The sequence below is a fragment of the Cardiocondyla obscurior genome, linkage group LG01 (genome assembly GCF_019399895.1).
Source record: "Cardiocondyla obscurior isolate alpha-2009 linkage group LG01, Cobs3.1, whole genome shotgun sequence".
Classification (NCBI taxonomy): Eukaryota; Metazoa; Arthropoda; class Insecta; order Hymenoptera; family Formicidae; genus Cardiocondyla; species Cardiocondyla obscurior.
Window position 1 is genome coordinate 7,689,213 of NC_091864.1, and position 15,380 is coordinate 7,704,592.

General features: G+C 45.7%; 1 long non-coding RNA gene across 1 annotated transcript; it reads right to left on the minus strand.

Moving 5' to 3' along the window:
- Window positions 1-7,911: 7,911 nt before the first annotated feature.
- On the minus strand, window positions 7,912-15,304 carry LOC139101144 (uncharacterized). Its single transcript, XR_011545517.1, has 3 exons — window positions 14,947-15,304; window positions 8,685-8,803; window positions 7,912-8,563 (listed from the first exon to the last, which is right to left on the minus strand). It is a non-coding gene; the product is annotated as an uncharacterized lncRNA (long non-coding RNA).
- Window positions 15,305-15,380: the final 76 nt, after the last annotated feature.

A 15,380-nucleotide genomic window follows, 5' to 3' on the forward strand; every position in this document is an offset into this window, starting at 1 on the left:
GCTAGGACCGCGAGTGCTCCTCGTACCGTCAAGGAGGAGCAGGCCGGCGGGTCCTGACGAGACAATTTTCGAAACGGCGCACTTTGCTAAGAAAGGGTCCTGGCGGTAACGACCCGGTATTATTGACGTATTACGAGATAATGCGACGGTACGGTAATACGTCACTTCCGGCTGGCCGGTAATAAAATCGAGGGGTTGCGCTTTTCGAGCAGCTTGGCCGCGCTCTTTAATCGAATATTTAGATAAAGATTAGTAAACGCGCGAGCGCGACACGCACTCCTCATGGGAGTGCCACATCCGGCATAATAAGGCGCATCATTATATGCAGATTGTGGCATAAAAATTCATTCGACTCGTGCCGCGACGAAATAGCAGCCGTGGAATGCCATGCGTGTCTATCAAACCCGACATTACGCGCGCTAATTCTTATACTTTCGATATAAACGAAGCGATCGGGATCACGAAGCGCCGTAAGCTTAATTGTTTTAAGAATTACGTGGGATGAGATTTACTTTCGACGCTTTCGTCTAACGCTTTTCTTCTTTTAATTTAATTAAAAAATAAATTATTTTTAGATTAATTAATTTTTTTTTCAAATTAAATAATTTCTTTTTAAATTAATTAATTTAAAAATAATTTATTTTTAATACTATATAACGCGACCCGCCGTTACGTAAGGTTTCGTCGAAACGTCAAGATTTTCGGGATAGAGCTCCCGAAGGACCGAACCGAGGTAAAAAAGTTTTCTCACGTACTTCACAGTCTTCCTGCAACGATGTCGACGAGCGCGAAGAGTTACCAGGTGACATCCGGGTAATGAAAACTCTCCCCCCCGGGCTTCGGTGTAGGTGAATTCTGGGTGCGTATACTATGACCTACTTGCACGGTAACGGAGGCGAGTAGAAAAAGAATTCCGTGGGGAACAGATAGGAACTCCGTGCCGAACCGTGGGAGAGTCCTTCGGGACGATCAGCCATTGAACTTTCTCCTTCCGGTCTTTTATCTCTCTGAAGCCACAGATTCTGCGATCTGCGCGCGATCACAAAAGAAGGGAGGGAGAGAAAAGCTCCGTGTCCTTTATAATTGAGTCTCCTTCAAAAAAACGGAATCCAACGCGACTCGTGTAGGCACGTGATTGTGTATGTAGATATATTGTACGTACACGATAACTTTGCAACGCGTTAGAATAATGGGTTTGATTCGCCTTAATGTCGGAAGTCGACCCAGTCGGATTTCTCACTCGGCGCGCCTCGCGTTCGTCGTCAGTTGACTAACGCACGAATATCGGATTACATTCGAATCCTCGCGAAAGGAAAGGAAAAAAAAGAAAAGGAGAAATAAATAAATTATTCGACGAGGCTTACGCTTCTGTTCGCTTGAACGCACCTCGTTGAAGAAACATCTCGCATAATTGTCGCGTTACGACGCGCGATTTGTCAGGGAGCGCAGTTCGATTTTGCGAGCGGGTCATGTTCGCTCGATTGGCCAAACGATTTAAGAGGTGAGCGAGTACTGTTCTCTCTTCATTTCCCCAAGTAATTTATGATAGAATATTACAATGTTGTAAAGATTTAATTTGCGACATCAACGTCTATAAACATGTCTCGGTTATAAAAATCACACTGCTTTCGATTCTACAAGGCTACAATCGTTTCCTGCACCATCTTTTTCTTTTTTTTTTCTTTTTTTTTTTTTAGACGATGTTTGAGTATGCAAAATTTTTAATTCGAATAATAGCTCGTCAAAGGAAGAGGACACCTACATTCCGACGCACGTCTGGCAAGAGATAGGAAAATGTTTTTCAAAATTTTGTTCTTTCTATAATGTGTAAACAGAAACCAAATGGTTGGATAGCAGCATCATAAAACGATTCTAGTTCCCACGGATGGTATCTCACCATTTGAAGAACTCAAAATCCTTCAAGAGAATAACTCGTGAAAAACGAGAAGTTAGGAAAACCACTTTTATGTCGACGAATACTCAAAATTGTGTAAAAAAAAAAAAAGAAAAAAAAGTTAGAAAACTGACGAAGTTAAGAAAAACCGACTTAAACCTTAAAAAAAAAAAACTATTTTTAATTAATTAAAAGTTTATTAAAACGGAAAAAGAAAAATTATTAATACGTAAAAAAAAAATTCTTTTCCTTTTAATAAAATAATTAATAGAATTCATATGCAAATAAAATTTAATTTGCAGTTTCTAGATTTTGATGCTTCCAGGCTCATTATTCGAGGCCATAACTTAGAAGTAAATTGCGAAGAGTTAAGATGATATCAGGCTACTTCGCGCAAATGTAATGCCTTACCGGTTCGGCCTGTCCGTTTTTACAGAAAATCAATTTCCCTACCGCTTTGCATTTCCACGAGGGACTCTTTGCGTCAAATTAACCTGACTTATTACACGCCGAAGTACATTTTCTGTAATCTGACAGTGGAATTATGTCGGGCATATCTTCGCGACGAAAGCGAGTTCTTCCCCTTTCCTTCGATGGTTATCGTTTCTCGTGCGCGCGTAGTTAAGCACCATATGGCAGCCTTTTTGTTCCGCCGAGGAAATGGCGAATGGGGGAGAAAAAAAAAGGACGGTGTGGTTATTTATTACATTACGTGCGGAAGTCTGGGCTATTGCGCTGAAGCCTCGTCTTTTTAGCGAGGATACCGCGGAGAAGGAAGCTACGCGTCTAATCGTAAGAGTGACAGCTCGCTAGTTACTTGATTATATGTTCGAAACGCGAAATCAAACTCTCGGTGCACGATTCGTCCGATAATTTTTTAATTATTGTATTCGTGTACTTAGTTTCAATTTAGTACCTGTGCGTTCGATATTAAAAGTCTTCGAGAACCAGCTAATTGAATTTCGATAACTGCGGTTTAAAAAAGTTTTCCGATAAAGGAAAGAAAAAAAAATGTTTATGAAACGACGTTGAAAAATATCTATAAATGTTAGAGGCGCTTCCCCTAAATATATTTCATCGCGTGATAAGGGAACAAACATTGCCGGTTATCTGCGCAGGCGGAAGCACGTTTCATGAACATATTGGTCACTTTCCTTCCCGTAATCTACTAATACGGATGTATTTTCGACCGGAGAACGGCAAAAAGGTCACACAAGACTGCCCCTATGTCTTGGATTTGATCTTGGACGACTTCCTCGCCTACACCCTGCGGTTATCGTACTCATGACCCGATACACCACTAATTTCATAATTATCCCCGCAGGAAACGCGACGACACCGGAAGCGCATATTGCGACGACGTCAGTTGGTTTAAGGAGATACCAAAGAAAAAGCACGCGTGTCTTATACGCCTTTTCTACGTATCCGTAGAACGTAATTCGTTGTAAAAGAAAAAAAAGAAAAAAAAAAGATGCGCAAAAATAATCCAACAATAGAATAATTAAAAAAAAATTAACAATTTATCGCGCGAATAAATATTATAAAATAATCGTCAAATAAAAAAAAAACCCCTTTTACTTCCTGATATAATATGCTACTCTTAATTTTTTAAAACAAAAAAAAAAGATCGGAGTAAACTTCGCAATACCAAAAATCCAAGGCAGTTGTTGGCTTTACGGTTCTAGCTAATATTACGCTAATAATAGCTAATTATGCGCATATGATACGCAGTCCTTTTTGTGTCAAGCCTACAAAGTAACAATTCACGCTGCATATTGACCGTTGTAGCGTTTTCCCTGATAGTTATGCGAGCGGTGAACAACGTTTGCGATCGCCTAGTCAGAAGTGGAATCGTTCAGAATACACTTAGACTTCCTGCGCCACGTCTACGCGTTGTTACAGCGGGTTGGTCTATGCGTATATTTTATTTGCAGAGGAAGTGAAGATTTCTGTGAATGCATCTGTTTGCCATGCAGGAGCATATCCTAGGCTCCGGCGGTTTTATTCTTTTGTCCGCCGGTCGATGACGCCTCCTCGAATGGAGCCGCGGCGTTTATCCCGATAAAAATCTTATTCCCGATGCATTATGTATTCAAAAAGAAATTTAAATGGCTACCGATTTAGATTAATGCCGTAACGATAACAAGCCTGATTTTCGACGCGGCGGCTGGACGGCGTATAATGTATAATACAAATACATCGAAGCCGCGAGACAGCTCGGGCTCGACGGACGGCAGATACGTTTGCAATAACTTTATAACTCGCCCGCGTAATATTTGGCACGGAAACCGAAGGGCGGGGGGAGGGAAGGAGGCGTAATACTGATTATATTCACCAAGGCGTAAAGCGTAAGTTACAATTTAACGAGCAATAAAGTTTTGTGGTGCACCACATCCTGTTCACCGAAGACCACCGATGCGCCAGCGTACGAATGGTCCAGCTGGAGCTCTCGAGCACCGCCGAATGCTTTACGGTAGACGGTACTTCGCGCGCGGAATAATACTTAAACCGTTCCCTTTGAAATAGGAAAAGTTCTATTTTAACGAGCTTCGTCGCGGGCACGCTGGCGGATCGGGAGCGAAGTTAAAACGGCGCGCAGCGAAACTCTGGTCGAGGGCAACCATTCTTGGAGAACAGCAAGCTCATCGACCGTCGTTCACGTCGATACCATCGTCTATCCGATGGACGTTTCGCCCGCGCGATGACCGGTGAATGCGATATGCATAACGAGGGTACGGGGCCTGGGCAGCTCCGGGCCAGGCCACGGCTCTTACCGATAACTATTTCAAATCGAACAATCATTTGTCGGCATCGGCGACATGTGAAAACCATTACGGAGAAAATAATCGGACTGCTCCCCCGAGCGCGTTTCGTGCCCCGCGGCCCAGCGCTCGGCGTCGATACGGTGCCACATGTCGAATCGCGATACAAATGCCCGTCCGAAAGCGAATTTACAGCGCGTAATGACTCCGCCCTTTTCGAGTCGACGCCAGGTTTCGACAATCCCCGAAGTAAGACGTCAATTAATCGCGCGCCCTCGCAGGGGGATAATTAAAAGCCCTTTCTTTCGAATGGCAGAGATATAACGCGTCAAGATATTTTTTTGCGTACATGTATCAACGTCCGTGAATTATTGATTTCGGAAATTATGATCGAATTTGTCTGCGCACTTTTAAATCTCGTTGTTCGTTTCAGTTTTATAATAAATACGCCATCGTATTTGATTAATCAGCCGCAATCGCTAAATCACGCGTCATCGATCGGGCAGAAAGTGAAAAAAAGGGAAAAAAAAATAAAAAAAAAAAAGAGAAAAAAAAACGAAATCGTCGTCAACGATTACGGGTTGTTGAACCGGTGTTGGCACGCAAGTCAGGTGTATCTCGATACATACGCGACCGGGCAACATTCTTTCGAAAACGAGCGTATAAGTAAAAGAGCTTCGGATCGAAGAAGAAGAGACGATCCGGAATGCATTTCTGAATTGTCCGCGAATCAAGAGCGTAAGGCGTTCCGCTCCGTTAATCATTGCCACGAAAATATCTTACGAAGACCTTCTACGTATTATTCATCCTCGTTTGCCACGGTTGTCTAATTCTAAATGCATCTCGCAAACATTATTTTAATATTAAACTCAGGGCTGAACAAACAAAATCCTCAATTATCGAATGTCAAGCCTGCGATTCATTAACAAAATTCATTAACAAAATTAAGCGACTCTAAAAGTAAAATGCGAAGTTCTTCCTTTCCAAATTCGATTCTAATTTAATTAATTAATTCTATCGTCGCAATCGAGTCAATCTTTTCTTTCCTTACTTTGTTCCATCCGCTTCCCATTTTATTTTAACTTTCTCCGGTTGTTCAATTTCACTTTCTTTCCCTCCCACGCGGTTTTTCGATATGCACCTCGTCGATCTTTCCTACTTCTCGCCTCCTTCCTCTTTTCTCTCTTTCGCGTCCACCCGTCTCTTTTCGCTCCCTCGTCCCACTACCCCTCGCGACTCTCCCCGTCTCTCTTCCGTAATTCCTTCGCCCTTCCTCGTTCCTCCGCTCCTCTCCTTTGTCTTTCCCGCCGCCGTCTCTCTTTGTCTTTCTCGCTCTCCCGGGCCCCCTCCCTCCCCTCCCTTTCCCACCTCCTCATTTCATTGAGAACGTCTGGTATGCAGGGGGGCTTTTTATACAGGAATGGAGCCTCCGCCGCCGCTGTCCGGCCTAATGGCCGGCAAGGAGCAACCCGGGAGGCTACTCGTAAGGACTTTCGTGAGCCGCGCGAGGGGCCACGCCGAGATGTGGCCTTCAACTTGCAGCCAAGGTTTTGAGACCCGCGCGCATGCATGAATCCGAGCCCCGCTATCGAGAAGGAAGCGAACGAAACGTTCCCATGGGGATTATCATCACGGTCGGCTCATCTTTGATTCGTCCGATTGTGCCCGAGATACCGGCGCCCATTCACGAGCGTATATATTTATCCGCGTAAGTAGCGCGTACTGCTTTGATTAATCGTCGATGTAAGTAAAATAAATCTCTGGAGCGAAGTAACCCATATCGTCGACCGAAGGGTGTAATCTTTATCCTCGCTACTTGCCTCGAAATATCGTAAGCGACTTTATTAAACGATCGAGCGAGGAAAACTGGAAAGGTGCTCCCGGCCGCTTGTACCGGAATCCTTTCGAGCCAACGGGTTTCGTAACTCATTTTCAGATCGGCTAGAAGTCACGGCTCGCATGCTTTTCACGGCGCGCAATTTACGCGAGAGATATTTACCCGTTGATGTTTCACGAATGCCAAACGAGCGCCAGGACGTAAAAGACCGCGAGCGAAGAGAAGCCCGTTGCGGGATCTTCGCACGGCGGTCGCGCGCGACGTTTCCGCGACGCGACGGCGGCACGTAACGCTGATTGCACGCGTACACGCGCGCGGTTGCAAATCACGGTCCACGTGTGAAACGCACCGCACGAACGCGGCGCGTTTGCGATCGCGGGAGGCCTTCCTCGCGATCCATCACGACGAAAGCGAGCGAAGGAACGAGGGACAGCTTTACTGCGTGCGCAGACATTCGCGGACGCTTCTCTGGCTTTCTCAGACGCACAGATGATTTCGATTACTGATACAAACTGACTTTGCATAAGGTCCTTTTCTTTTTTTTTCCCCTCCCGCATTAACATCTTTTCCGAACGTCAAACTTAAGTCAAGCTAATAGAGATTAGAAAAAGAACCCGCCGATTTAAATCCCCGTTCTCCTCTCATCCTCTTTCCACCTTTCGATTCTCGAGATCTCTAAGCCTTCGCAGAGATGAAGTCTTAGTTGCAAATAAGGTTTGCACTTGTAACAAAGACGGCCATTGAGCCGGCGCGGGAGCTATTAATTGCGATTGCTAAGCAAATGTGGCGTGCGCGCGCGCGCCCGAGACGAGACGAGACGAAGATTCGCGAAACCCGTACCCGTGAAACGTGCGTGGTCATCCTTCTCCTCCTGCCTTTCCCTCCTCACGTCCTTCGTAACGGACTGTCCTTCCTTCGCCGGCGATTCTTTCACGAGTCTCGCCGAAACATCCTGCCTGCACCGGCTAACGCCTTTTCCACGTATAAACGCCTCGACGACGCCGATCTCGGGCGCGCTCACACTCGCGCTTCGCGCCACACAAAGCCGTGGGTACGATTGCACCGTTGCTGGCCGCCGGCTCACATGTAAATCACGTGTGCCACACACGAGGCGCGAGGTATTAACCGACAGAAAGAACCCCGGGAACACGGGAGAGAAATCGACGCGATATTCGATCCGCGAATGACGTTTATATAATTTAATTTATTGCTATTTCGAAAGGAAACGTGGAAATTTTATGGTCGCTCGATCGTAGCCGCTTTTCCGCGATATTAATGGATTTTTTTTTTTATTTCGCTTATTTTACGAGAATAAATGTTAGATTATTTTGTATTTGTAATTACGTTTTAGTTACCGACGTCGCGAGTTAAAGGTTAATTACGAGCGTCATTTTAATGCCATTCACACCCTCCAAGTCTTAGGATTCGAAAGTATGTACAAAAACAAATAAAAATTGATCGAAGAAAAAAATAAGATATCGTAAAAAGAGTATCTATTTAGTAAATGTTAACAGCAATAAATATTTTAACGTTCAGGGAGATTGTTAGAGCTCACTTTAAGCTTGAAAACGTAAAAGAAGAAGAAAGGAAGGGACAAGTGTTGCTACCAATGTGATACTAGCGCCAGACAGGTTGAGTGATGCAAGGATGCATACCAATTGCAAGGATGCATTCATTGTAAATTGATGAGAAAGAACAACGGTTGTCCGCGACGGTACGTGAGTCTGCGAACGTCTATCTAATCGACTCTAAAGGAATCTATCGAAAGAAATTAACTATTTGCGAAGGAAAAAGAAAAAAAGAGATTTTTAATGCCGAAAATTATGGATTAACAGATGTTAAATTACTTGTAAAAATGGGGAAAAAATTATCTTCGTTTATTACGCTTCTATCAACTGCGCGAATTACACGTATTCACTTCCAATTTACGTCATACTGGAAGAAACCATGAGCGCGCTACGCCTACGCTATTTTTGAAAAGACCGCAATTCAAAATTACAAAAAAATAAAAAATTTGCGACTTACCACTCAGCATGAATATCAGCGGAGTTATTCAAATTTTGCCGGTGACTGTAACATAAAATAAAAAACATTAATGTAGACATGCTATAATATTTATTAATAAAATTAATTAAAAAAAGGTAAAAGTTTTTTTTTTAATAAAAATTTTATTTAAAAAATTGATGCTTACCTAAAGTTGCTCCGCCGATGCAGGATGCCCATCCCGAGCCTGCTCCTCCTCTCAGCACTGGCTCCAACGAGAATGACAGTCTGCTGCTCCTCCGACGAGTCTTCCTCTGGATTTTTCACCTGAAACAAAAGTTATATTTTATTAGCAAAAATCTAACCTTTGACCTGACAATCGACGTCGACTCTCGCTTGGCATAAACGTTACTTGCGAATTTTACAATATTTACATCGCGGTTCTCCTCGCGAAGCTGAAGTTCCATCGCGCGAAAGGCATTCTTCGCGAAGAAAAGAAAAAAAAAAAAAAAAGAATTAAAAAAATGCACAACGTACGCTCGTTCGTTCATTCATTCTTCATTCATTCATACGCGTAACATTTTATCCGCGAGAAGGAGCCATTATGTATCCAACACTCGATAGGACGTTCACAAACATTCGCGATGCGTTGGCGAGCACGAACTCGCCGTGTTTGTTGATCGTGAGGAAGGATTCGCACGATCAAGTGAGAACGCCGACTCCACGGCGCGCGGGTGAAAAAGATACGGCACGTGTGTTCGATTAGCCAGGCTCCTTTGTCGTAGCCAGTAATCATGCACCACCACCAGCACCGTCACCATCACCACCAGCATCGGAAGCTGTCATTCACGAGCCGGGAGAGATCACGCCGCGCCGATCTCGCTTGCGAGGCATCTCGGACGAAGCCACACCGTCATCCGGTCATGCTGCGTGCGATACACACCCGCAGCGTAACGCGAGTATCATGTTTTATTTATAGCCGGTGACATGCGTCTTAACAATGTCCCTCCCCTCAAACCATTTTTCCGCGAAGAGATAAACGGTGCAACGCCCCTTGATCCGTCGGACTTTTTTTCCCCTAGCGCCGTTCGATCGCGACGACGGTGACGCGCGATCAATTGTACGTTATTAGATCGAGAGAAGGGCAGCTTCACGTTCCGTACATCCCTCGCGTAGCGACACTGTTAAATTATCCTTTCGGTTCATCGAGATTAATGGCCCTCTTAGGGTGCGATTGTCGCAGGGTACTATAGCGAAAGAAACGCCGCTCCAAATTCAACGGCGAAAATTCAGAAACGCAATAACTTTTATTAATTTACGAATATTAATAACGAAAATAATTCTAAACAGATATATACCGTATGAGACACGCGTGCTTGAAACTTACTTTAATCGCACGGTCGCAAATATTCTCCCGAGCCTCACGGTAAAACTGCTAACAATTTTAAAGTGGATATCGGTTACCTTTGATCCAAACGTTATCTGCTTTGCTGGAAAAATTGCGAGGAAGTATTGGTTCGAAGGGGGATTATTATAGTGCGCGCGCGTTTGCGCAGGTAATGCCGCTTTTTCGCGCGGCTTTTTACCAAAAGGATGCTTCGCCTGGCCGGGGGATCAATCTTGTCCGCGGCGAACTCAATAATCCTTTTCGGACGCTGCTGTACAATGTTAGCAATTTAATGGGAGTTCATTGTACCCGAATACCCGCGCCTCCCATAGTGGTCGTTAATCAACAACCGGGGGGTAAAGAACCGACGAATTTTGAAGCGCGACGCCAAGGTGTCGGTACGAACTGACGATTATTTAACTTTATTATTAACTCCCATCCGTATAAAAATTGCTGCGAATTTTTTAAACCTATTTTCTTTTTTTTTTTTCTTTTTTTCCGGACTTTTTCATCGATCGAAAGAGAGTTGGCGCTTTGAGAAATATATTTTCGACGTTTAAACATCGCGAGAATATTGATTTAACGTCAATTATAATTAATCTGCATTAATTTTCAAGTAATAATTAGTGACAATTTGCTAACTGACTTAAAATGCACTTTCGGCGAAGCGGTGCTAGATCTCCTTGACAATTTCGAACGACGATCGCGTCTCGATATGTCTGATAATTGCTCCCTCGTAGCCCACGAGCGGATCCGGAGTGGAAACTGGACCCGTTGCGTTTAAAGAGCTCGGGACACCCCCCGCCCCGCCTTTTTCCCCCCAAAAAAGGATCAATTTAGAAATCAGTCGCGGCCGGTCTGGTTAAACCGGTCATCCCTGCTCTTTGCAATTCCCGAATCGCTAGAAAAAAATCCGCTACAAAAGACGGTAAAACTAACTGCCTGATACATCGCAAATATCGCGTAACCGATAAAAATGCCTACACTCATCGATAACAGCGAAAGCGTGATTAGAACGAATATTGTCGATCTTTCTATCGCGCATCCCCTCGTTGATCTACTTTTCATTTTAATTTAATTTATATTGTGCAATTAAATTCCAAATATTTACAGCAAAAAAAAAAGAAGAAATAAATGAATAAAACAATAGCAAAATATCTACTTAAAAAGAAACAAAGGAAGACAAAAGTATCAATCTCACATCGCGCCCTTCCCCCCTTTGAAAATTGGATAGCACCGTAGCTGCGATACCCCGGCTTCTTTTAGCGTGCGTTTCTAAACGGACAGAATATTAACGGACGTTCGAGACCGAATGAATAATGATATCGGTAACGATACGCGGCGAAGGGTACCACGGGTTATCGATCGTCGCGGTGTACGTCGCAAGGTCGCCACCGTGGACCATTAATTTAATTGCGAAATCGCGAGCGACGGGACGCGCGCTCCGAATGAAACGGCGATTGTTTCGGCGCGGTGCGCGATCCGCCGGTGCGTCCGACGCAGGAATCCGGCGACGCGGGGGGGCCCGTCGCGCACGCTTTGGAATCCTGCGTCGTGCGAACCGGGCCCTAAGGCCCTCCGAGACCACGGGCTCGAGGAAAAAGGGATCGCCGCGAAGGATCCCCCGGCCGCTCCGCTTTCAGCGCGGGGCAAAAAAAAAAAACGAGTCCGAGGGCATTTAAAGCTTAAGAAAAATTCTAAGGGATGGAGGAGGAGGGAACTGCTGATATTTTCGCGACGATACGTATGAATTATCGTTACGGATCTCGAATAACATTAATACGCTTCGTCGATAGCGCGTGCAAGCGGACGCTCGATAATCGACGCGTTAAACGTTCGCTATTTCTATCGCATTTCGGAGTATTCGCTTCGCATCGACAGTCCAGCTTCGAGCGCGTTTCTGGAATTAATTCTAAAACGTTCTAACGAATGTGCGGAGGACCTTGGAAGTTATCGTTCGTACCTTCGAGTAGAACGGCATTTTCTTTTTGCGCAACGCGAAACGCATGCGAGAAACGTCCGACCGGGCCGCCCAGATACGGCCGTTACCACTTTCGTTATTTCCGTCCTTTTATTCTTCGCTGCGGTATTTCTCAGACTTCCCTCGCATGTCGAACTTCTCGGCACGACCGCTTATGCGAAGTTAGGACCGCGGCAGTGATATCCATTCATTTCGCCCGGTATTTTGATGCTCCGGGCAGAGAGCGAAAGCAATGAGCGGAGAGAGAGAGTCGGAGTGGAATCCGATAATCTCTTTAGCAGGGTGTCACGTAGGTGCTGCAGTTACGCGGCAAGTTTTTTCGTTTATCATGTACGAATCGAGGAGGCCTGCTTCTTTCCAGTCGGACCGTGGGATCAAACAGGATTTCACAGACGACGCGCGGTAACCGAATACACGCCGATCCCGAAGCCCCGTCGAGAAAGAAAGAGAGAGAGAGAAGGAGATCGCACCGTTTTCGGGCCGAGAAACGCACTTTTCCAAGATCAATTTGTCGAAGGAGAGAGACGAGACTTTGCTCCGGCGCGAAGATTTCGTCCACGCATTTGTCGTCGGTATTTTCGGCCGTCGGTGCTCGCTCTCGCCACTTCAGCCCCGATTATTTAACGACGTCGCTTTACGCGCTCTATATTAGCCGCAACTCCGTTCCAGTCGCGTGAGAAAAATCTACGAGAGAACGTACCGCGACTGCTCCTCTGTTCGATCTACCTATTCGATTTTTTCTACAATACGACGGCAGCGTGCGGGACGGTTTCTCACGCTCTCGGCGGTTTCCTAGGCGCCTCGCTATTTCCACACCGGCTGCGCGCGAACAAATAGCGTTATCGGTCTTCGTACTCGCGTTCGGAGACGCAAGAAACCCGCGCGATATACTTCGCAACGGGCGATTGTCACCATCGGTTGTAGGAGCGCCGGACCGACCGCGCGAACGTTTTATCGCCTGCGACGTGCCACCTTTATCGCAGCACAGGCCCCAGGTAAGCAAGCGTATCTCGCGTTACGACCGCCGACCGGACTGGTATTTCTATCATAGCCGATGACCAGTAATCGCGGGCACCGGTGATAGTCGCGTACGCCGTACGGCGGGAAGGGAAGTGGGTCGCGCGCGTTTACAATTACGGTCGCAGATACAGCGAGGAGGTCTTTAAAAATGACAGTAACAATTTAAAAGCCCGTAAAGTCTAATTCATTCGGCGGCGCAATCGGAACGTTTCTAGACCGGTTTCCACCGTATACGTCTTCCGCAGGTGTAAGAACAATGGGCGGCCGTTTAAATGCCGGGGGCCTTTTAAAGCCTTATCCTGTTCGCGATTCTCTTCGAAAAGTTTCGTGGCTCTTACAAATTACGCATGCTTTAATTTCCCCCTTTTTTTCTTCTTTCTTTCTTTTCCTTTTTCTTTTTCGCCCAATTATTCTTAATTAAACCCGTCGAATTAAATTTACGTTTGCGCGATCAATTAAAGTAACGACGTCGCGAACGAGCAACGAGAAGTCGTTTGTTCTCGTGGAAGATTTATTTTTACACGAATGCACGACTCGTTTCGATCCACGGGCGCGCGCCGTGAAGTGTGTGGAAACGACAATTCTTCGAAAGCCTTGAATATATTTACCCACGGACCAGGTCACTGTCTCAATACTCCCGCCATTCAACTAGAAATTCTCAACCTGTGGGAATGCTCAGGTAGGCATGAAGACTAAAGTGCAACGTTTCTCCGAGATTCTTTAAGAATACATGGATTTTTCAAGCGATGCCCACTCCGCCGACAATATCCCCACAAAGTGCTCGTTGATCTCAAAAGGCGGACAAATGAGCCCGAAATTCCGACAGGTTCCAAAGGAATTCGGCGCCGCGGTTCAGATATCCGGCTAACGGCGACGCGATTGAGCGATAATCGATCGCGAAATATCTTTTCCCTTCGCAGGATTAAAACGGCGACGGAACGAAACCGGCCGCGCGTCGTCGCCCTCGAAACAGAAAGGAATCGTATCGTTTAAATGCCGTACGTGTTCCGAAGCTTAGCGATTTTGTCGGGTCCGCGCACAAGAGAGAAAGAGAAAGAGCAAACAGCGATGAAAGAAAAAAAAAGAGAGAGAGAGCCAAAGGCGAAGGAAGTGAGAAGAGGAACAGAAGGCGAGAGGCGGTCACCGCGAAAATGACGGCGATCTCCGATGTCACACAGAGGACCGCCAGCGTCCTTTTTTCGAAGACGGAGAGGAAGAGAGCTCCGGGCCGGCTCGTGTTTCGGTTTTCGGCATTCCGAGAAATATTTTCATGCCGCGCGCCGCGAACGAAATCTCCCTTTCGTTCCCTCTTTTTTCGCTTCTTTCTCCGCGTTGCTCTTTCTCCTCTTAGCACGGAGGCCCGTATTCCTCGTCCGTTCGAAGCAGATTCGGCTAGATACGCTCTCTCGGGGGTGGACGCGACGCGCCAACGTTTCGTGGGACCGCGAAGGGATAACCGGAGGTATCCAATGACTAAGAATCCCCGACGCGGTAGGTACGACCGGATGAGGAATATACAATTCGTGTTTGCCGACCGTGGATTACAAGAGCTTCAAAGCGGTGTACTTTTAAGCGCGATGCTGAATTTATCGCCATGAAATCGCCTAAGATAGGTGAAACTAATCTGAGAAATGTATCAATGGTCCTATACAGCGAAACAAAGTTAGAGATCATGTTTGTGACCCTTCGAGGTCTATGAAAAATTTTTTTCAAGAACTGGCTATTTGCTACTAAAAAATATTATCAAATTCCTTCGATTTTTTCTCTTAGACAAATATTCTGAAAATTTTACTGCTCGACTATGTTCCTTCTTCAAATATTCATTAATTTATCAAACGCCAAGGCGTTGAAGCCCTGAGTAAAAATCGCACGGTCGACCGAAATCAAGACTCAAGATTCATTGTCGGATATCAAGATCGAGATGAGCTAAATGAATTTTCTCCGAATTCTATCGCCGGTTCTACGTTCGCCCATTCTAGATCTAGCTGCCGGACGAGGCGCGCTCTTAATTACGAATATTCCACAAGGTCATTATCTCGCATTGTCGATAGATTAAAATACAAAAGTGAGGTCAACACTTACCTTTGTCGAAGTCCTCCGAATTTCGAACCGCTGCCGTGACTCATCGTCCCGTTCGCCATGGCCGGTGCAGCTCCCATCCTTCGTCTAACCCCTGGCCGCGTCTCCGCTCCTAAACACACAAATACCATGATGAATAGTCCGCTCCTTATAACAAATCGTCGCCTCGCGACAACGAGCATCGGGATATACTCACCGTTCCATTTCCTTCGACGTAATACCCACTTTTCCTCAGCCACTTTGTTCACGATCGTGCGAGGTAAATCCGCGACTCGTTTAATAATCCGTTAATACTGAATTGACTGAAATTGTTCATTCAAGTGGTTCGTTACCGTTTCGAGAATTGCAGCCGCAAGGTTGCGAGACTTAATATTGCGGCTGTGATTGGCTAGCACGTGCTTGGTTACGTTGGTATTACTGAACTCGGCCGAGCGACG